This window comes from Triturus cristatus, chromosome 3_2, assembly GCF_964204655.1.
Source record: "Triturus cristatus chromosome 3_2, aTriCri1.1, whole genome shotgun sequence".
Classification (NCBI taxonomy): Eukaryota; Metazoa; Chordata; class Amphibia; order Caudata; family Salamandridae; genus Triturus; species Triturus cristatus.
In genome coordinates, this window is record NC_140584.1 from 912,150,307 (window position 1) to 912,174,277 (window position 23,971).

General features: G+C 47.4%; 1 long non-coding RNA gene across 1 annotated transcript in view; it reads right to left on the bottom strand.

Moving 5' to 3' along the window:
- Window positions 1–3,043, bottom strand: part of LOC146858444 (uncharacterized) — a 127,305-nt gene extending 124,262 nt beyond the window's left edge. The window contains exons 1-2 of the long non-coding RNA XR_014979695.1: window positions 2,923–3,043; window positions 2,328–2,442 (exon numbers count right to left, since the gene is read on the bottom strand). This is a non-coding gene — a long non-coding RNA (uncharacterized LOC146858444). The remainder of the gene's footprint in view (window positions 1–2,327; window positions 2,443–2,922) is intronic.
- Between the last annotated feature and the right edge of the window lie 20,928 nt (window positions 3,044–23,971).

Consider the following 23,971-nt stretch of genomic DNA (forward strand, 5'->3'; position numbering starts at 1 on the left):
TGGCAGTGCGACAACAGCGGCCGGTGGTGACTGGGTGGAGTCGGCCCACCGGAGCGGTGCCAAACTCGGCCTACATTTCGGCGTGGTCACTTCTACTGCCCAGTGTAGCTGACCGAGTGCATGACCGGGGGTGCAAATCTTAGATCCTCCGGTGACTGCCCCTGCCTTGCTGGTGAGCTGCCCGGCCGCCGTCCGTATCCTGCCCCGATCATTGCGGGCCGCCCCCGGATTTCTACGGGAGCTGGTCCGTGGTGGGGACGACTGTTGCCCGTGACCACGGATAGTTTTTTGCCTGCCCCCGGAACCCGGTCACCCGCGACGGGGACATCGCGACGCTTGCCCTGGGGTCCCGGCCCCGGTGAGGGTCGGGCATACTTGGCGGCCATCTTGGGTCGATGAAGCCTACCATCCTGTCCGCTGGGCCGCAGCGGGCCTGTGAGCGTACGATTTTTGGGAGTGTGGCGGCGAGATCACAGAGAGCTGAGCTGGGGTACGGCGACCTCCTCGAGGCTCTTGGTACTCTTCACTCCTCCTTGGTTCATGGTTTCGTGATCTTGGGGAGTAAGCTCGATGGTGTGGCGTCGGAGTTGGGGCAGTGGCGGCCCGCCTGTCCGCACGAACACAGAGTCTACCCACACTGCGCGCAGGAGGACGCTGTGGCGGCCCCCCCTGAGGTTAGTACACGACTGGACGCCCCGGCCAGTATGCTACAGTGTGTTCGATCTTCTGAGGGCCTGATCTGTCCCGGAGGCGTTGGACCTGAGTGGGATGTGGTGGCCTCATCCCGTGCATGCCCTCCTGCGACCCAGAGACAACTCCAGCAACTAATGTCTCTTTTGGCTGCTTCTGCCTTCCTGAACCTTGCGTGCAGTGCAGATCCTAGGGCAGCACTTGGAAGCCTGTTTCCTCACGCGGCGGACTGTGTTGATGCTCAGAGACTTCCACCCCACCTGTGTGCGTCGCTTCTCTGTCGTTGTTGGACATTCCTCTGCCTAGGAACATTGGGTATGGTGCTGGGTCGAGGGGTTGGCATGGGCAGAATTCCACTGAGTGGTCAGGGATGAGGCTGGCCCCTCGGGGGTGGTCGCCTAGTGGACGGGCGGGCTTGGGGTGGTGTGCTCTCCTGACATGGCTACAGGCACAATAGACGCATAATGCTCCCCATCGTGGTTTGAGAAGATTGTTTTTGTGCTGTTCCTTGTTCACTTTAGGGGAACCTTACCGTGCGGGAGGGAGAAGCCGGGGGTCTGTTATGAAGGCCCTCCTCCAGTTTATAAATACTTTCTCTACCCCCCGTCTGGTGGGGGTCCTTTCCTACTTCTTTTTCCCTATTCTCCTACATTTCGGGTCTGATTCCAGGGCGACAGGCACACTGCTGGGGGGGGGGGCCGTACTCATCTGCAGAGGTGCAGAGTGGGGGGTTGGGGGAGGGGACTCTGTATTCCTTCATCTTTTTCCATGGCCTCCTTTTTCTTCTCTGATTCTTTTTGTCTTTCTTTTTCTGGGATCAGCGTGATACACCTCCTTTTGCTATGCCTCGTTGCCGTTCCATGTGTTCACAACTTCCGGGGTGTTCTTGGGGAGTTCTGGCAGGGGACTGTGGGCGCAGCTGTAGACTATGTTTTTCTCCATCCTGATGTTCTTGTGTTTGCGCCATTGACCGAATAGATTGCTGTAAATCGCTAACGTTCATTACTCTGCATATCCGTGATCGTTGTTTTAAAATTGCTTGTCACCTGATCCTTCTGCCTTGTTTCATCATAAAATGAAAACCTTTTTCTCCTGGTGCCCTACTTACGCTGTTCACAGTATTAGTAGTACGATTTTGCTCCCTGAAGTGCTGCCTGTGTTTATACTTGTCGTTATTGCTCTGATTGCTTAGCGGCCGGCCCCGGGGGGTTGTAGGCCCATACTTGTTCTTATTGAACTGTCAATAAAGGTTTTCAAAAAAAAAAAAAAAAAAAATAATAATCTATAGGAAAAATGTTACATTCCTATTAAAAATGAGACACATAGTCACTGAGAATTAAGGAATTCCTAAATGGAGAAGAATCCTAAGTAGTAAGAAGAAAATTTGATGAAAAGATTAAGACTCTAAAACAATGAAAATCACATCTCAAATATATAAGATGCGGTGAAGATAATTAAATAATCTTTAGCCAAGGAGAAGTTATGATAGCCAAAGAAAGTACCACTCAAACTAATATTCTCATTACACCACGAGTAACCAATCAATATAATGAGACATAATCCAATAAGATCACCGTGAGGCTAAAATGTATAAGTAAAAACATATATAATAAGCTCAGAAGGGCCAATGCGCTCACCTTATGTATCGTCATCTCATATGTAAAGTTATATCCAAAAACAAGACCCTCATATGATCCTAATGGTGAGATGACTTGCAAGCGGCGGAAAATATAAAGGACGTACAGTGTAATCCTGTGTAAGAATAGTAGGTAGTGTCAATAATGATAAGTCATAGTTACATTGAGTGTTTTTTTCGCATGATACATGTACACCAAAAAAACACACACCCCAAGCCCTCGCAAGCAATCATAGCTTAACGGTATTGACAAGGATGTTAAATATGGTCCTGTGTCAGGCCGTCATAAAATAGCAAATGATCAAATTCCATCCATATATATATATAAAATGCCGTTTTCTCATGTCCCGTATATACCAAATAAACGTCACTATACTCTCCGCATCCGCAGCATTATTAAGAGCAATATTCTCCCCATATTCAGGACTCCCGAGACCTACATGTAACACTACACGGAGAGAGGTTGGAAAACATATATAACCAGCCTCCTCCGCCCGCGTCCATCCTCACAAAGCTAACATAACAAAACAAATCAAAAACGTCCCCCTAAGGATATCAACACACGTGCTCAACAAAGACACGATAAAACTTTCTACCTTATATCCTGCGTCCGGTCCTAGTAGTATGGCTGTCAAGTATCAACTAGTCCAAGTGTAGGGGCTCTCAATTTAAAGCCTTGTTTCAACATCCCGCGTTTGGACATTGAGTATGGTCACGTGTGATTGCGTAGCAAAGTAGCGTACTGGAAATTAACAAAGGACGTGGAGCGCATAAATGGCAGCCATCTTACAGTGGTAATAGATAGACCGATAAGAGGACAGATAGGTCCCGAGCACCGCTCAAAGGCAAAGTCATAGCCTACATCATTGTGATTACGTTACCATTACGCTTTCACAATATGCGAACCAGGAAACTCCTAGATATGACTTCCCATATTTCAACGATAAATGTAGTCACGTGAGATTGCATCACGAGATTGCATACTAATGATAAAAAATTAAAACAAACGTAAAGAGCCTATATGGCAGCCATATTGTGATGGTAACAAATGGAACGATAACAGGACAGCAATGTCTAAGAACAACAAACGGAGGGGGCAAGATTATAACTTTCACCAATATTGTAATTGCGTTTTGATTGTATCATCAAAACACGCGAACAGGAATTTCATGAACAAACACCACATTGTGGAGAGCTTCGATAGAGGTATAAGGAAAAGCAAAAACCACCAAACATACTGCCAAATTATGATGGCAAAGTCAAATAAGATTCAAAGCAATAGATATAATGTCAAGAGATAAATAGAGATAGTCTCAGCGCCAAAGGACAACTGACATCCTAAAACCAAATGTATTGCAAAGTAAGTACACAGGGGTACAGGAAAGGCACGTACCAATTAAAAATCAGCCATATTGTAACGGCAAAATCAATTAGAAAACAAATAAAAAAGCAAGGCATAATATGATCAAACAAGTATGCCTAAGCGTAGCCGTTACAGATAAATAGGCAAGCCATGTCATACTTATTGAAGAAAGAAGGAAGAAAGACAGATGTATATATGTATATAGACACAAACATGTTACAGGTGTAATTTACATGTACAAGAGCAGTATCATCAATTGAAATAATAAACAGTCTGAAAGAAGAAAGAGGGAAGAAAGACAGATGTATATATGTATATAGACACAAACATGTTACAGGTGTAATTTACATGTACAAGAGCAGTATCATCAATTGAAATAATAAACAGTCTGAAAGGATAGAAGAGACTCTCATAGTTGGTTATAGGAAGTAATGTAATTCCCTATCCGTATTGTGTCCCCTTAGAGTCGCCTGGGGGCGACAAATCCATTTGGCCTCTCGTTGCCTTACCAAAAGTTCCCGGTTCCCACCCCTTTCTCCGCAAGGAACATGGTCAATCCCATGAAACCAAAAACCATTGTTGTTGGGGTGTATTTCCCTATAGTGATCGGTAAGGGGATATCGGCTGTCACTATTAATGATGGCTCTCCGATGTCCCTGCAACCGAATCTTTAAAGGGCGTATGGTGCTGCCCACATAGATAATGCCACAGTCACATCCCAAAACATATATCACATGTGTTGTGTTACAGTTTATGAAATGGTTAATCTTGAAAGATTTGGGATTGTTATATGAAAAGGAACTTATTTTGTTGCGTCCAAACGGACACATATTACATGAACCACACGTATAGAAACCCATAGGTCTAGATGGAAGCCAGGTGGTCAGCCTCCGCTCATTCGTTACATAGCTAGGGCATAGCGATTCCCGTAATGTTCTTCCTTTACGATATGTTAACATGGGGGTTTCGGTAATACTGTTTCTTAGGCCAGGTACCTCTAAGAGTAAATCCCAATTCTTTTTAAGGATATTTCTTTTTTTTGTAATTTTTTTTTTAAACTCTTTATTACAAAGTTCAAAGAATATACAAAGATGGGCCTACAACCTTCAGGCCGGCCGCTAGCAAACAAGAGGAGCATAAGATACACACAGTAGAACGCAGGCAGCGGCAAAGGGAAACATACAGGAGTTAGCCACGTTGATGGCCACACCATACGGACCCCACATGACGGTTTCTTTTAAACATAAATAACAACAAACAAAATCCAACCACAAGGCAACCCACGATCGAAAACAGCAGCATGTGCTCCCCTAGAAGGGGGACCCTACCAAACCATAGGAGTATCAAGGGGGGGGAGAAGGTCAGAACAGGGACTGGGTGGACTCAGTGACCGGTACCGGAGAGCTAAACCGGCTAAGGGGACGGGGCAGGCGATGGATCGGGCAATAACGGCGGGGCGCAGATTCCACCACGGTAGGCGTTCCAGGGGCCCCACACTTTCACCCATGTCCCAGGCTTACCTCTCGCTACATACACCACCTTTTCCCGAAACATGCACCAGTCCATATTTTCCTTCCAGGCCGAAACAGTCGGGGGCCTCTGGGAACCCCACAGTTGAGCAATATCGCGCTTGGCCACCATATATCCCAGAGTCACCCACCACGTCTGTGGCGCCGAATAGTCGGTTGGTTCCCACACGTTCAACAGGCATCTCCTCGCTTTGGGCAGCAGCGGCACACGCGTAACCACCCGCAGGACCTCATGCACACCACGCCAGAATCGCTCCACCTCTGGGCATTCCCACAAAATATGAAGAAAGGTCCCCAAAGAACCACACCCACGCTTACACAACCTGTCCACAGCATAGCCCATACGCAATAGCCTTGGCCCCGTTATGTAGACCCTATGGAGTATCATGAGCTGGACGAAGCGAAGGCGGGCCGGTATGGCCACCTCTTTCGGGGAGGCCACCGCAGAGACCCAGTCCTCGTCGTCCAGCTCCAATCCATCGGCAACCCAAGCCTCGCGAAGATCAAGCAGCAATCCCACGCGGTCATTGATCAGTTTTTTATAGATTAACGAGATCGTGCTTTCCGGAACATGTCCATCCAGCACTCTCTCTTCCAGAGGGGAGTACTCCGGGATGGAGGCAACGTCCGGGAAGGCGGAGCATAGTGCATGACGGATCTGCATATACCGAAAGTACTCCCTGTCTTGCAACTGGAATTCCGTCTGCAGCATCCCGAACGTTTTGAATCCCCCCCTCGTCCAGAGATCCCCCACCCTGCTAATGCCTATCATGTCCCACTTCTCGAAGCCCTTCGAGGTCCACAGGGAGCCCAACTGCTCAGATGCATACAGTGGTGACGCCCGGGTCAAACGATCCTTCCACCCCATCGCTACATTAGCCGCGTGCCACACTCGTACCATGACACGCGTGGGGCCCGTAAGACGTGCGTCGAGCGAGCTGGAGTAGAGCGCTCGATTATAGTCACCACCCGGCAGTAGCATCTTATCCATTTCAAAGGCCGGGTTTAGGACGGGCCCGTATAGGCCGTGATTAATCGCAGCCAGCTGGGAGGCCCAATAATACCGTTTAATATCCGGGAGGGCAATCCCCCCGTCATACCACGGGAGCGTCAGCTTCGCCAGGGCGATACGCGGTCTCCCGTCCCAGAACAGGCGGCGTTGCAAGCTCTCCACCTCGCGGAAGTAGCGCGCCGGGACGAGGTCCATTGTATTCTGCAGAGCGTACAGGAAACGCGGCAGCGACATCATCTTAAACAATGCCGCCCGGCCGAGCGGCGAGAGCGGCAAACGCCGCCAACGCACGACATCCTCCTTCAGGCGCTGGAGGGGGGGCAGCAGGTTTCGATCATACTGGGCCTCCGCGTCTAGGGTGATGAAGATACCCAGGTACCTAAATCCCTGCGGGGCGATCTGGATAGGACAGCCCCGCGGAAGGATAGGAGCCTCCCCAGAGAGAACATACACGCACGATTTAGCCCAGTTGATGACAAGGCCGGAGTTACGACCAAATGAGTGCAATACATCAACCAGTACTATCAGTGATTTACGTGGGGAAGCCAAGTACAGGAGAATATCGTCAGCATATAGAGACACGCGGTCCTCATACTCGGGGGTCCAGCGGAGACCACAAATAGAAGGTTCCCACCGCAGCCACTCCGCCAGGGGCTCCAAGGCAAGCGCAAAAAGAAGCGGCGATAACGGGCAGCCCTGCCGCGTGCCCCTGCCCAACTCAAACGGAGCCGACACTCTACCGTTCACAACCACCTACGCCAGTGGGCCAGAGTACAACAATTTAATCCAGCTGATAAACCCTGGGCCAAACCCAAATTTCGCGAGCGTCGCCCAAATATATGGCCATTCAAGTGTGTCAAACGCCATAGTGGCGTCCAAGGATGCCAAGATGGCCGGCTCCCGCATGAACGGGACACGTGCGAGCACCCCATGCAAACGCCGCAGGTTAAGCGCTGTGTTACGATGGGGAATAAAGCCGGACTGGTCCTGGTGGACCAAGTCACACACCACGCCGACCAGCCGATTGGCCAGAACCTTGGCGAGAATTTTGGGCTCCGCATTCAATAACGAAATGGGTCGATAGGATGTGACCCGGTCCCGTGGCCTCCCCTCCTTGTGGATAACCACGATGGTAGCCAGACGCTGGTCTAGCGGGAGGGAACCCACCGAGTGGGCCGCAAGGAACATAGCACGGAGATGCGGCGCCAGCGTATCCGGTCGCAGCTTATACAACTCGATGGGAAGACCATTAGGACCCATGGCCTTGCCGGAAGCGACCGAGCGTATGGCGAGGGCAATTTCTTCGGAGGTTGGAGCGGCGTCCAACAACACTCTGTCCTCCTCAGAAAGGGAAGGCAGCGCGATATCTCTGAGCAGGGCATGGGAATCCTCTTCAGAGCGGGAAGACACTGGGGAATATACCCCACGGAAATAGTCCGCGAAGCAGGAGACAATTTCCTCCGGTTCAGTGACACACACACCATTCATTTTCTCAATCAACGGGACAACACGACTCGCTCTCTCTTTTTTATCCAGCCACGCAATCAATTTACCAGCCTTATCACCCACATCATACAGTCTCCCCTGTTGCTCTCTACTGAGGCCCCTGGCCGCCTCCGTGACGAGGGCCTTATAGGCCGCTTGCTTGAGTTGGAGAACATGTAATTTATCCTCCGTCACCCCACGTTCTAGATCCCCCTCCAACTCGGTTATCTCAGCTTCAACACGGGTCACCTCCTCCCGCTCGCGCCTCCGGGAGTGGGAAATAAGGGACAGGGCTTCTCCTCGGAGTACTGTCTTGAACGCCTCCCACAGTGAGACCGCCGATGACACAGACCCCACATTCTCGTCAAAATAGCGCTTAAGGGATTTAATCAGCTCTGCGTGAATGGTGGGGTCACGCAGGTACCAGGGATTGATCGGGGCCACTCTACCCTCTCCCCTCGGCAAAACATCAAAGTGCAACAAGAGCGGGGAGTGGTCCGAAATACCCCGTGCCAAATGGCGCACTTCTCCCACCCTCCCTACATAAGCCGCTGGGACCAGGACATAATCTAGCCGTGAGAGACTACCATGGGCCCCTGAATGGAAGGTGTACTGTAGCTGCGTGGGATGTTTTAGACGCCAACAATCCACCAGCCCCAGGGTATCCAAGAGGCCAGATAACCACTCTTGGGCCCGGGGGAGATCCCTAGGGGGGTGACGATCCACACTTCCGGAAACTACAGCATTAAAATCCCCCCCCACCACTAGAATCCCCTCCGGAAGGCCAAGGAGGAGGTGCCCCAGGTCCGCAAAGGTGGTCGTCTGCAGCCCCGGTGGGACATATACTGACACAAAAACGACCACTCTGCCCTCCAGTCTGCCCACCAAAACCGTGTAACGTCCCCTATCGTCATGGCGCACCTCATCAATCTCCAACGGGAGCGAGTTTTTAACCATAATGCCCACACCCCTTGAACCGGACGTGAAGCCCGCATGGGCCACAAGGCGGTAGCCCCGTCGATTCATAGCGCAAAAGGAGTTGCCAATAAGGTGCGTCTCCTGCAGAAAAACGATATCGGGCGAAGTTCGCTTCAAGAACTGCAGGACCACACCTCGTTTTATCCTGTCCCCCAGTCCATTAACATTCCAGGACAACAAACTCAGTCCCCTACCCCCCATCATAAACAGAAGTCATCACTCGTCCCCCAGAGAGCACTGTAGAGATAACACAAAGATACGTTTGCCTTGTGGTGGAAACGAACAACACCCCACCCCAACCCACCCATTCCAACAAAACTCCCCCCACCCTGCACCCCTGCATGAGCCCGGACAGCCCCCCCAACTTGCAGTGTGCCTGTCGCCCCTATAAAAAGAAACTAGCTAGACCCCCTAGAGGAGGAAAGAGTACCCCTTCTAGACCCCACACAACCTCCATGGGAGGGGAATGTACAAAGACAGACGCTTGATCGAAAGTAGCATCGTATTTGTCCAGAGTGAGGCCCAATATTGACCCCTCAGTCCCGATCCAGTGGGCCGCCTCCTCCCGCCGCCCCCCCCCGCCATCTCGATCACGATCCCCAGACAGAGTGTCCAGCCAGTCCCCTGCCGCTTCGGGACGATCAAAAAAGTGCGTGCGACCATCCGCCTCCACTCGCAGCTTGGCCGGGAAGAGCATGGCGTACTTTAAGTTCAGGTCCCGGAGTCGGCGTTTAACGCCGAGGAAGCTCAGTCTTTGCTTCTGGACCGCCTGGGTGAAATCAGGGTAAAAGTTCACCTCCATATTGTCCAACTTAACCGGCCCATGTAGTCTGGAAGCTTGCAGGATAGCGTCTCTGTCCCGAAAGTTAAAAATCCGGGCAATGAGAGGTCGCGGAGGGGCTCCGACCTTCGGCCTTCCCCCGGGAACCCTGTGGGCCCTCTCCACAGCAAAAAATTTACTCAGGCCCCGAGGCTGGAGATGGGTAGCAATCAGGTCCTGCACAAATAGATCCGCCGCCGCTTCCTCCCGTCCCTCGGGTACTCCGATGATGCGGACGTTATTCCTCCGGGTCCGAATCTCGGAATCCTCGAGGCACCGATCCATAAGTGCGCTCGCCTGACTTAGCCGGCGTACCTCCAGTTGTAGTGCCGCCACCTCAGTCGTAAGGCCCGATGCGGTGTGGGCCAAAGAGTCAACTCGATCGTTGGTCTTGGAAAGATCGGCCCTCACCAGGCTAACGTCTACAAGGACCGCATCGATCTTCTGTGCCAGGGTGTCGAACCGCTGGCCCACCGAGGCCTTCATCTCGGAAATGGCGCCCATGACGTCGTGGAGAGTCAGATCCGTGGGCAAGTCCGGGGCATCAGAAGGGCCCTCAGGGGACTTGTGCGGTCCGCCGGGAGATCCCCTCTGGAGGGTATAGCTGTCCATGCTGTTGGCCGGATGGACGGTGCCACGTCGGGTCGACTTGGTCTTTGACCGATCCCCATCTTGTTTTCGTGGCCATCGCCGCTGGTCCCACAATCGAACCAGCAACGCCGTAGAGGGCAGGCAATCAGGGCCACAAGCTCCGGGGGGGCCACCCCAGATCGGCGGGGTGGGCCACAGCAGGCAGGCAGGCCGGGTCCCCCAGCGAGGCCACACCAACACAAAAGGCTCCGCGATCTCACTTGCAGAAACGGCGAGAAAGCGAAAGCGAAAGTGCGGGGTACGCGACTCGCCAGGCCCGGCCCGCCGTTGTTGTTCACTTTGCCACTGGGTCACCCCCCAACGCAAATCCGGGGTTCGGCGAGAAGAAGGCCGCAAACCTCAATCGGTGCTCACTCCGGCACCCGAGGTCCAATTCGAGAACGGAAAACGGGTTCCACCTCAGCTCAGGCTCACCAACACAGTCCCCTCAATCGAGGCAGGATGAATTCAGGATAAATGTAGGAGGTTGCGGAGGTCCTCGGGAGCCTCGCACCTACGCGGCCATCTTGGTTGCGCGCTAGGCTCCTCCTTTTAAGGATATTTCTGATCTTACCACTGTTCATGTTGTACTTTGTGATCAAGCTTACTGGCCTTTCTCGGATACTCTCTTTCACTTTGGGAAGCCTCTCTTTTAAAGTTTCTTCTCGTGTTAAGCGATTTGCCTTAATGAGAGCTTTAGAAAGAGTTCCCTGTGTGTATCCCCTTTTTAGGAACCTTTGTTCACATCCATCAAGATTCCTATGGTATGTGTCATCCTGGCTGCAGTTTCTGCGGATTCTGGTCATTTCCCCAAAGGGGATGTTATTAATGACAGAACGGGAATGGGCACTAGTTGCATGGAGAACCCCATTGCAAGCTGTCTCTTTCCGATATAGGGTACTTTCTACCACTTGGTTATGAATATAGAAATGGAATGTATCTTCTCTGTATTACTTATTATATATGTTTTTACTTATACATTTTAGCCTCATGGTGATCTTATTGGATTATGTCTCATTATATTGATTGGTTACTCGTGGTGTAATGAGAATATTAGTTTGAGTGGTACTTTCTTTGGCTATCATAACTTCTCCTTGGCTAAAGATTATTTAATTATCTTCACCGCATCTTATATATTTGAGATGTGATTTTCATTGTTTTAGAGTCTTAATCTTTTCATCAAATTTTCTTCTTACTACTTAGGATTCTTCTCCATTTAGGAATTCCTTAATTCTCAGTGACTATGTGTCTCATTTTTAATAGGAATGTAACATTTTTCCTATAGATTATTGATTCTACTTGAGACGATACGAGTCTAAAAGGAGCATACATACTATCCATCGGAGTATTTTATTTATATATATTCCACTCGCCTTGAAGAGGTGAGATGTTTTTTGACCTTTGCAGATTTGCTTCTATAATTATCATCGTTTTCAACTGTTGGGTATATTGTACTGCTAATCACTTGTGTTTGAAGGTGTTTTCTTTCTTTTTTCTGTTATTCTCCCTTTGCTGTTTCTTTTTTATGTCGTTACTCTTTTCTCTTCTCTATATCTTATGATTGTTATATATTTAATTTGTGTTACTCTCACATATACTGTTCGCCAATATGGAGTATTGCTTAGTTGTTTTAAATGTATTTTAAAGTATGTGTTTTTGTAATGAATTTTTTTTTTTGTCATTTTCATGTATATTTACATGTTTAGGAGCTTTTATATGTATGTGGTTTTTATGTGCCTTTTTCCTCTAAAGACTGAATAGTCATGTATGATATGGTTGTGTTTTTTATCGTCGTATATATATATGTTTTTTAAATGTTGTTCCCTGTTTGTGATTATTACAGCCCTGATGAAGTTCCTGAACAGAACAAAACGCGTTGGCTGTGCATTGTCCGTGTGTAAAACACCAGAATAGAAAGAATTACAAGAATAAAAAGAAAAGAAATACCATACTATTTGGACTATTTGATTGAATGTGTCCGAACTCAATGAGTGCACCTTCCACCTTTGGATTTAACCTAGGAGTAGTGGTAGACCCAAGGTTTACATTGAAAGATCACCTATTAAACAGAAAAGCACAGGCAAATAAATGCTTTGCTTTATATATACTAAAAACAAAACTGAAGTGCCCATCCAACTCATATTCATTAAAAGTCATTGCTGCTAAGTTCCTTCCAACTCCTACGTACGGCTCTGAACTGTTCAAAGGACAAGATGCAAACTTCCTGAATCTCCAACAATCAGGGCTATTCAAATACATCTTTCAGATCCCACAGTTTGTATCCCAAGCTAAAGTACGTCTGGAATTCGGGCTATCAAATCAGTACCCAGTAAGACAAGCAGCAATAATAAAAACGTGTTGCAAACTAAAAGCAGCACAAGAGGATTCCTTGATGGGGCACTGTTGGACCGAAATAAAGAACCAAACAAAGGGAAAAAAAGCCTGGAACACAGTATTAGAAGAAGCATTGGTAACCCTCAAAATACAAGAAGCCTGGAACACTAACTACAGCTTTGCAGCTTTAAAAAAACATAGCTAATAATGCGGCAAAACAAAAAGCCTGGATCATGGACAAAGCCGCCCTAGCAAATTAAAAACACGGCTGGATGGTATTATCCTCATATGAGAGATGTTCCCCTCAACCATACTTAGTCGATCATATAACAACAGCAATTCAACAACTGCTACTTCGAATTCCGTTGGGGGCTTTCATCTCAAAAGATCAGGTTCCAGTATGGAAACAAACATGGCCAACAACACTCTGTAGAATCTGGGGCCAAGTGAAAGAAACTCTGATTCATTTACTGTGCATTTGTCCAACCGTGAACAATCTGAGACGTTATGATTTATTACAAGCATTTCGTACATATCAAATCAGATCATACCGGCCAGCAGTAATGTTAGCACTGAATAGCCAATTGTTACAGGTAGCATGTAGGGCCCCCAGATTCCTGCAGAAAGTCAGTTCCTTACTACAGAAATCTGAAAAATAGCATCTTTGAATCTTGAGGCATGTGAAAAGAATGATGCAGAATTTACAGTTCTCTTTTCCCTCGATTTTGTTTTTTAGATATTTTTTATCATGTAAACATTATATTGTTGTTTAAGGATCTGCACACTGTGGTACATTTCAGAGTATGAAATCAAGTTTTTATAATTTAAGGATTAAGGAGCAAATCACTGCACAACATCTAATTTAATGTTAATTTTGTTAATATGATACCATATACTACCTGTGCATTTTAAACGCTATATGGATGATTTTAGCACAAAAATTGTAAAGGTTTTAATTAACTATATACAATAAAATTTGCATTACATTAATGCTGATTGGATAAAAGCTGGTTATAGATATGAATCCTACTATGCTTAAGGTTTTACTATGAAATTCAGCTCATTGACAAACTTCACAGCGAACCCTGCTGCCTTTAGACCTTATCATGTATCTTTATTTTAATATTTAATTTAATATGCTTTAGTAGGATGCACTTCCCAGATCTACAACCTGCTTCAAGACTACTTAATTGACTAAATTGGTCTCTAGAGATTCCCTTAAGAGCACCTTTATGACAGTAAAATCGAGAAGACCAATTGTTTCTTGTCACCTTGAAAGTGTTCATATTGCTTACCTGAATCATTGCTCATTATCCTTGATGATTCTTGATGACTATTGACATTATAACTTTTTATTTGGACTACTTAGAAGGTGACTGTTTAAAAAAAGAAAAGCCCTTAAAATGTGACAGAGTCTATAAATGTGCTTAGTCCGAAGCAACTATCAATAGTAATTCTCTGTGTTACTAATCAAATAATTGTTTAGATCTTGAGTAAGATTACAATTTAGTAAATACTGTGGGTTTATCCTACTTTGAATCTGAACTAATAAATGTAAACACCAAAATTAACTGCAGATGTAGTTACTACTTTCTTAATTCTATGTTAGTGTGCCTAAAATATTTTTTCTGGTTTTACATTAATTTACCAGTGCCTGGGGGCATGGCTTCTGCGCTGATCGAGATGGCAGCGCTCCGGTGAGGCTCCGTGATTCCCTTGGATTCTGCCCGTAATAAATCAGTCTGAATATCCGCAACTCATGTCGAAGGAATACAAATATGCATCGGAGGCCAAGCGGAAGGTAATGCTGTGAAAAAACAGACAGCGAGGGTGGAGTTTGCCCGGGTCTGGAGCTGCGGCCTAGGGAGGAGATTAAGGCCCTGGACTAAATTTGAGTTGGTGCCTGAACGGAAACGCTGGAAATACTGGTGAGGGACGCAGAAGACCCGAAAACATGAAGGCGGCAGTCGCTGCATGTAGGACTAATAGGAAAGTGCAATACATGCCACGGGACCGTGAACGGAGCCCGGATCATCGAGAGCAGGGGAGTGACGCAAGAGAGTGGCAGCGGAACAGTGGACGAAACAATGCCGAGGAAGAACGGACGCTTCCAGAGGTAATGCAGAGGAAGCTGTGGAACTGAGCGGACAGCCCTCGGTGAGTCTGCGCGGGGGTTGAGGACCCGTCATCAGTGGTTTCGGCCAGGACACACAAATACCGCACTGAAAGACACCAGCATGGGGGCAAATAGGGCGAAAGGCCCCAAATATCAAAGGTGGCACTGGCATAGAGAGGCGCCGTAGGTCGTGCACAGAGAGCACTAACCCGGGGCAGGTAAATGACAATTCCAGTGTGAGAAAGCAGGCGAGTGAGAGCCACCCTCGCACATTAGATCGGTTTACCAAGCCAACGACCCAAACATTTTCAAGGCAACAGCAGACTCTAAAGCTGCCAACACAGGGGCCAGGCACTGTGGAGGACCGGAAGAGAGCAGTTAAGGAGAACCAGGGCATGCACTCCGCAGCTGAGAAGGAGGTGGGGAAGTGGTTTTAAAGGTCTTAGTGACAATAGAAGCAGGTTGTTCGGCTACCGGGATCAAAGGTGGGGCTCTGATACTCGGCAAAGAGGTCCCTAACGAGGCAACAAGTCAAGCCTGAGCAACAAAAGGCGGTATATGAGATCACTGATTGAGGCTCAGCAGAGTTGGTCAGAATGGGGGAGCTCGATTGAAAAAATATTGGCCACGACCAGGGGTGCGGGAAACTGAAGAGTGCGGAGGCTAGCAGGCAAAGAAGCCAATCTACAAAAAAGGGGCCACAAAGAGGCCACAGGCTTAGGAGTGTGTAGCACCCATTTGGGCCCCGGCAGGTCACCAGCGAACTGGCCACAATGTTGGGGGGCAAAGGGAACCCTCCAGACCAAATGGGATAAATTTATCATGCAGAAGCGGTCTGAGCCAGACCTTCTCGGCAAGGGAGGAGAAGATGCGGGGCTGATGTCGGACTGCGGGGAACCGTCACTGAAAGATATGATGGAGGCCATTGTTGGTGTTCGTACATCCCTGGAAAATAAAATGGACTTGATAATAGCTGAGGTGACGCTGATAATAGCGGACATGCATAAAATAAGCGAAAAAGTAAAAAACGTGGAATTGGTCACCGCAGAGTTAAGCTGAGAGTCAAATTAGATGATACGAGAAATCAAGGAGCTCCAAGCTGCCAGTAAGAAAATGGAGAGACTATTGGACGACTATGACGGCCGATCGCGAAGGAACAATATCAGGAAATTTGGGGTCCCCGAGAAGATGGAAGGGCCAGCAGCGGACCTTTTTGTAGAAATTTGAATTTGCGATTATCTGAAACCAAAGACCTTGTCAACATTTTTTACAGTTGAGAGAGTGCACAGGATCCCCGGAGGTAGGCCAAAACCGGACACCCCCCCCCCCACAGCCCCTGCAGGCGAGGCTCTTGAATTTAAGGGACTGAGACATTATATTGCAAACTGCCCGCATGGTCCAATCGATCAAGTATGAAAATAGCAAAGTCACCTTCTACCCAGACTTCCCGATCACTGTGCAGAAACAAAGGAGAACTTTTTTGGAGGTCAAGAAGCAACTGAGAGACAAAGGTATCTGTTACTCGATGCTGTTTCCAGCAAAGCTCAGAGATGAAGCAGAGGGAAGATCCTGGTTCTTTGAAACCCCGGAATCAGCGGCAGACTGGCTGGAGGGATGGGGACCGGGAAGAGAGCACAATCACCGAAAAGAACACTTCTCAAATAATAAATCTTCACAACAAGGAGGATGGCATGATCCATTGACAAAAGCGACCAAGGGGAATGGCAAATACAGCTTAGGGACTGTCGGACTTGGTATCGCTGCTGGACTGTTTTGAACAGGAAACGATAAGTGACTCCACTGAAGTTGAGAAAATTATAGATAGAGACAGGAAGGTACATTGAGCAGGAATGAGAACATTATTTTAGAGAGAATGAGGGATCTGTAGACTCGGCCCAGATCCTCTGGCAAGCCTTCAAAATGGTAATATGGGGACACGCGGCGTCCCAGATAGCTGGAGCAAGGAAGGAAAAAAATACAGGACTAATCAGACTAGAACAAGAGATACTGAAATTAGAGGGTAAACTCACTACAACAGGAGAGCAGAACAAGATATACGTTCTCAACCTAAAAAAAGAGGAGTATAGGAGTGAGGCAAGAGAAATTGTGAAAACACTAAGTAGACACAAATTAGGACAGATATACGAGCTAGGGATGAAGCCGGGAAACTGCAGGCTTGGCTAAATAAGAGAGAACTGACGAGTCGGCTGGTCACAGAGCTACTCTTAGACTCTGGGGACAGTCTCTCGGATACGCAGGAAATCGCTGATGAATTCACCAAGTACTATAAGCTAATATACACATCCCAGACCACTAGGCAGGAGAGAGAAGTAAAGTCTTTATTGTCCGAAATGAAACTTCCGGTGATAGCGAAAGAAGATAGAACTCTGCTAGATAACGACTTCGGACTGGAAGAAATAGCACAGGCCATATGAACTCTCGAATCTGGGAAAGTGATGGGCCCAAACGGCCACCCGATCATTTTCTACAAGTTGAGGTCTGATAGAATAGCCCCCTACCTTAAGACAATGTATGAAGAAAGCCTTGAGAAGGGACACCTTCAGCAAGACCAGAGAATAGCTACTCTGGTAGTGATACATAAAGAGGGAAAACCCAGAAATAAATGCTCGTCCTACCGACCTATATCACTGTTGAATGCAGTTGGCAAATTGCTGGCCACCTGGCTGGCTCGGGTTATTTATGGATTCGTCCACCCTGACCAATTGGGCTTTATGCCGTCAAGAAATACATCGCTAAACCTTTGTCGATTGCACAGAGTCATGGGAAGAGTGGATACCATAAGGGAAGATGCGGTGGTGGTGTCCTTGGATGCTACCATGGCGTTCGATACCATTGAGTGGCCATATCTCTTTGCAGTCTTGAAAAAACTTGGGTTTGGTCCAAAATTTATCAGCTGGGTAAGGCACCTATATACTGACCCACTCGCACAAGTACTTGTCAACATTATGAAGTCAGCCATCTTCAATCTTCACAGAGGGTCACAACAAGGTTGCCCCTTGTCCCTGCTTTTATTTGCGTTAACGCTATAGCCCCTCGCCTACTGGATCCGTAAAGACCCTATTATTCGGGGGTTACGGTGGGTGGAGGAATGGGAAGACCGTATCTCACTCTATGCAGATGATATTTTGTTGCAGCTGGACTCTCCAGAGAGATCTCTGCACAGCGTTCTCAATATATTTACAAATTTTTGGTACTTACTCCGGCTATAACATTAACTGGTCAAAATCCCTTATATTTGTATTGCAAGGTAACCCACCTCCCCTGCCCAAAGACTACAAGGTGGCAATAGCCATGGATGGATTAAAACATATCAGACTGTTCATCACTAAAGATACCAAATTGTACTATATGTCAAATTTACTGCCGCCGCTACAGCGATTAAGGCACGATGTGGAGCACTAGAGGACTCTTTCGCTATCGCTATTAGGCAGAGCGGCACTCTTTAAGATGATGTCGCTGCCTTGCTTCCTATATGTCCTCCATAATTCACCGGATTCAGTCCCCGCGTCCTACTTTGCGGCGTTGGAAAGTATACAGAGAACGTTGCTCTGGGGAAGTAGTCCACCACGAAAATCACTCTCAAAACTAGTAAATGGCTGGTATGCTGGGGAAATTGGGCTGCAGAATATTAAAAAATACTACTGGGGGCACAACTAGCTTGCCATCAACTACTGCATATACCGACCCCAGAATTATCCAGGATATGCTATGGGTAGGTGGCTCTTACCTAGGGCTAATCACACCGTGCACTTTATTCAAGGCCCACGAAATTGCATCTGACAGGTCCCACGAAACACTCGATTCAGGTGTGGCATGTGGCGCATAGGAGTCTGGGTTGGACATAGAAAATAACACTGGCCACCCCGCTGTGGGATGCGGAACACCTCACTGTGGAACACAAGGGGTTTTGATAAATTGGATACCATTGGGATATCTAGGGTGGACACTATAGCAAGACTATGAATTGTCGGAAACTGGGAGATTCCGGTATCTACAGGGACGAAGTGCCTTACAGACAGCGGTCCCGAGGGGGGAAACTCCTCCTGAGGCCTCACCTCCCGAGGATAGGCTTCTCGATGGGTATATGCCAAAAAAGCAATTTCCCTGACTTATTCAAAACTGATCAACCATTCAACGGATCGTCTTCCACAGATCTGCGAAAAAATGGGAGAGTGACTTGTCGGAGCTGGAAGATGAGGACTGGCTGGAAGCACTGGCATTGCCAAAGGAGGTAGCAATTTCCTCCTAACTAAAATTTGTGCAGCTGCAAATATTGCATAGAATATACGTCATGGGCCAGCATATGGGAGTGCCCACACATTATATAGTTCTGGAGTGATGTCATCCTGTGTATGGGGAAGGTACTGGGAGAGAGACTGGTACTCGCGGTCAAAAGATGTCTGCTAAACATATGGGAACCGACAGATTTGAATAATAAAGAGAAAACATGGGTGTCGCTGGGTCAGATGGTCGCTAAGCGAAACATAGCGAGGAAATGGGGGCACAAGATGTTCTGACAGTGATGGACTGGGAACAAGACATGGACTGGTGCATGTTTAGGGAGAAAACAGTGTATGTATTCAAGGAGTGCCTGAGGAAGAGGAAGCAAATATGGGGCAAATGGAATACAGGGGAGACATATGAGTACTGCCCAGCTTACTGTCGCAACTGTCCCCTGATGAGCCAGAGTCTTAAATTACAGGAGCACTCTAACCAAGGGAAGTATTATTTATTGAGAGTAACCCATGTGTTCCACGTCAATTATTAATGTGAATCAAAGAATGTGCTAAGTGATATCTGTGCCGTTATTTGTTGTAATTATTAAAAAGATACATAATTCTTTTTACCAGTGCCTGAGAGGTAACTGGCACAATGAAGAGAACCTAGCGCTTGGCATATAAAGTTTCCATATTACCTTTATTTACTGAAATATGTTTGTATAAACTTTGGTATGAACTTTGATGAAATTTTATGCAGTTTGAGAAATTTGAAAAATGTGTACTTTGGGAAAATGTTACTACCGTTCCTCAGAGGAACTTTATATGATATGCAGCTTATTGGTATTCCCCTTGGTAAGCACTGACAGAGGGGGGAATTGAAAAAGAGAAAAATGGAGTAAGAAAGGTAGGACACAAGACTGAGGAAATAGAGAAGGAGCCTTGTGGATAGAGCAGGGCTTCCTCTGTATATTGGTATCTCAAAGTGTTTTACATATAGCCTCGCACAGGCATCTAGCCAAAAGGTACAGAGCTAAGGAAAAATTGGAATTGATAAGAGAAGGTAGAATCAAAAGAGGAAGAGAAAAAGAGGTGTATTTTCAGAACGAAGGCTGACAGTGAGAGGAAGGGGCTTAGGATAGGTAACAATCAGGGGGGGACTGTTCATATTAGGGAAGGCCAAGAAGAGCCCTATGGAATCAGGAGCTGTCAACCTTCTACACATGGGCCCAATGAAGACCTCTCATTTTCCTCCATCTAGTATTTAGATTTCACTGAGGAGTCAGCAGGAGGGAATGTGGAAGGAAGAGATGGCTTCTTCGAGGACAGATGGAAACATGAATAGAGTTGCCTTTTCTTGAACAATGGTTTCTAAGAGGGAAGGCTACGTTATCAGTGCTTAAAATGGATGATACTAAGGGACGGTGTTTTCTGTCTCTGGAGTAATTGTTTCTTGCTCGGATGAGCCAATATGTTAACTTAAATGAGGTTTGGTTTAGGTTCGCAGGGCCTATCGATCGAGTCAAACTTCCTGCCTGCAACAAATTAGAGACTTATTTGTCTGCAATCCAGTCTTTTTCTCACACTATGATTACTCGAAAATGTTATGCAATGGTACTAATTTAAACCCATCATTCTTATTAGAAGACGGTCTTATGCATCCAAAGTTCCTTCTAGAATTACTTTCTCATGCTGCTACTAACTTCGACCCCAAGAAGACTTATTTCAGATGTCATTTGCTTCACATAAAAATGTAAATATGCAAACATTGTTATAGGTTAACACATTAAGTAATTCTTAAAGCACTGTAGCAAATTATTTTCAAGAATGATATTTGTTGGACCTGGCACCATTGGCGTGGGCTCCCCTGCATTTTTTGCCTTTGCCCCTTGTGTTTTTGCTGGGTGTTTTACTGGTCTAGATGCTTTGGGCACTTTGCCACTGCTGTTCACTGACAAAGGGCAAGTTCTCCCTTTGTAAATTGGTGTTTTGTTTTGATTTACTAGTCAGTCCTTAGTACAGTGCACTGTGTGTGCCCAGGGTCTGTAAATCAAATGCTGCTAGTGGGCTGCAGCACTGATTGTGCCACCCACATAAGCAGCCTATAAAGGTAACTCTGGCCTGCCATTCCAGAGCCTGTGTGCAGTCTAGTACTGCCAAGTCGACTTGGCAAGTGTACCCACTTGCCAGGGCCCTAACCTTCCCTTTTCTTACATGATAGTCACTCCTAAGGTAGGCCCAAGGCCTGTGGGGAGGGTGCAGTGTATGTGAAAGGTAGGACATGTCCTGGCGTGTGTGGCATGTCCTGATAGTGAATTACTGCCAATTTGGTTTTTCACTATTGCAAGCCTACCTGCTCCCATAGAATAAAATCAAGGGTTTGCTTATAACATAACAACCCCTGGGAACAAGATAGGAAAATAAAGTTGAGTATGCCTGAACTCAGAATGTTAAAATGCATCTTTTGGTGAGGGTGATTTTTACATTCTGTGTTTGAAAATAGATAGTTTCTTGCTTGTCATCCAGTGTGCCTCTGCTAGGTTTGGGTATTGCATGTGTGGCTTTTGGATGATAGGGGCTGGGAAGGAGCAGTGGCTCCAGTGAACCTAATGTGAACCTGGTGAGTCAGGGCTGAGCTGAGTAGACCTGGGCTGCATTTAGAGTAGGGGGAGGAGATTTACTTTCACCTAAATGGGACTTGTCTGCCTTCCACAATGCTGTCTCCACCTCCTGCCAGGAAGCTGCACCAGAGAGGACAGAACCGGTTTTGACCCTGCACAGGGCTTCTCTGCCACCAGAGAACAAAGGATTTGTAGTATAAATATTGGGGCCCAGACCCCAGAACTTTAGATCACTTCTGGGAATCAGAGGAACCTTTGCCGAGGAGAAGAGCCGGAGAAGCTGAGGAGGAATACTTCCCCGGTGCTGTTTGCGGGCTGAGGTTGGCCTGCAGTGCTACTTGCTGCCAAGTAAAGGAGAAAAGACTTTGCTGTTTGCTGTGTCTCTTGCTTGAAGAAGATCTCCAAGGGCTTAAAACTAAGCTTGCCTCCTGGTATGAAGTCTCAGGGGCACAACGACTTCACCACCAGCTCCACTGAACTGCCTTGCTGGGAGTTATGACCTGCAAAGAGGTGCCTGCTGTTGTTTTGGACCTCTAGAGGCTGTTTTCCACTGGGAACTGAAAAATCAACGCAACACCGAGAAGTGTTACGCATCCGTACCTGTTTCCGACTCATTGCCGAAGAAACCGTCGCAGTACCTGCAGCGACTCGAGAAAACGCTGCACACCGCATCGAGTGCAATGATCTCCGAAGTCCAAGATCACCGCCCTGCTGTGCGGCTGCAAGGTTGTGGATTTTTGTTGTTTGGACTTGTTTTGGTGTAAATAAAGATTACCTATTTTTCTAAACTGGTGTGGTGTCCATTTGTAGTGTTTTCACTGTGTTCTTGTATCACCCCCTTGGTAGCTTGGCACGAGCAGACAGGCTTATCTCAGAGGCAGTGTGTAAAGCATTTGTACACCCATACAGTAATACAGTGAAAACACTACAAATGGACCCCACACCAGTTTAGAAAAATAAGTAATTTTATCTAAACCAAACAAGACCAAAACGACAAAAATCCACAATACAGTACTAAAAATATGATTCTTGAAAGGCAGAAACAGTTCTGTTCCAAGAAAATGTGGGATGCGACACTTTTACACAAAGTACCTTGGATGCATCAAAAAAAGCAAACAAAAGGGTCGCAGGGAAGATGATGTGTCAGTTCTTTACACTCAGGGAAGGTGATGCATCGGTTCCTTGCTGCTGCGCAAGGGAGGTGATGCATTGGTTCCTTACCAAAGAGGTGTTGATGCGTCGGTTTCTTATTGTGTGGGGAGGTGATGCGTCAGTTTCTTACTGCGTCCCCCAATGATGCGACAGAATTGACGCTTCGCCGAGAGGCATGAAGCTCTAGCACGATGCAATGAGTGAAGACCCGGGATACGCTGCGATGATTCCAGCCGCATTCCCTCAATGCGTTGGTTCTTACCCAGCAGGGCCTGCGTCAGAATTGGTGTGGTGATCTCGGACGACAGACATCGGGGCACAGGATTCGTCGCACGGCAGACAATTCAGCCGAGAGCAAACGCAGCGTCGATTCTTTGGCAGCGGCGATGCGTTGGAAAATTCTTCTTGCACCGCTGCGATGCGTCGTAAACAGGCGATGCATCGATTTTCACAGTTCTTGCAGTTTCCAGTCCCAAAACAACATCCAGACACTGACAGGCACCTCTCAGCAGGTCAAAACTCCCAGCAAAGGAGTTCAGGGGGGACTGGGGGTGAAGTCTTTGTGTCCCTGAGACTGCAGAAGAGGAGGCAAGCTCTATTTCGAGCCCTTGGAGATCTTCCTCAAGCAGCAGACACAGCACACAGCAAAGTCCTTCTCCTTTCCTTAGCAGAAAGTAGCCACTGCAGGCCAACCCCAGACAGTGAACAGCTCAGGGGTAGAATTCCTCCCTAGTTTCTCCAGCTCTTCTCCTTGGCAAAGTTCCTCTTGATTTCCAGAAGTAATCTAAAAGTCTGGGGTATGGGCCCCTCTTTTTATAACACAAAATCCTTTGTTCTCTGTGGCTGAGGAGCTCTTTGTCCAGCCAAAACCAGTTCTGTCCTCTCTGGTGCAGCTTCCTGGCAGGACGTAGAGACAGCATTGTCTAAGGCAGACCAGGCCCATTCAGGTGTGAAAGAAATCTCCTCCCCCTACTCTGAATGCAGCCCAGGTCTATTCAGCCCAGCCCTGACTCGCCCTGGATAGGCAGGACACACCTCACCCCCAAGTTGCTGTCTGGACAAAATGCACATCCCCAGCCCCTGTCCCTCCAAAGACAGACAGTCAATACACAACCTAGCAGAGGCACACTGGATCGTTAGGCAAGAAAATACCTACTTACTAAAAGTGGCATTTTCAAACCCAGAATGTAAAAATCACCCTCACTAAAAGATGCATCTTAACATTCTGAGTTTAGGCATATCAAACTTTATTTTCCTATCTTGTTCTTCTCATGGGCAGTCATTTTCATAAGATGTTATGAGCCAACTCCCCATTCTATCCTATGGGACAGAAAGCCTTACAATAGTGAAAAAACCCGAAATTGGCA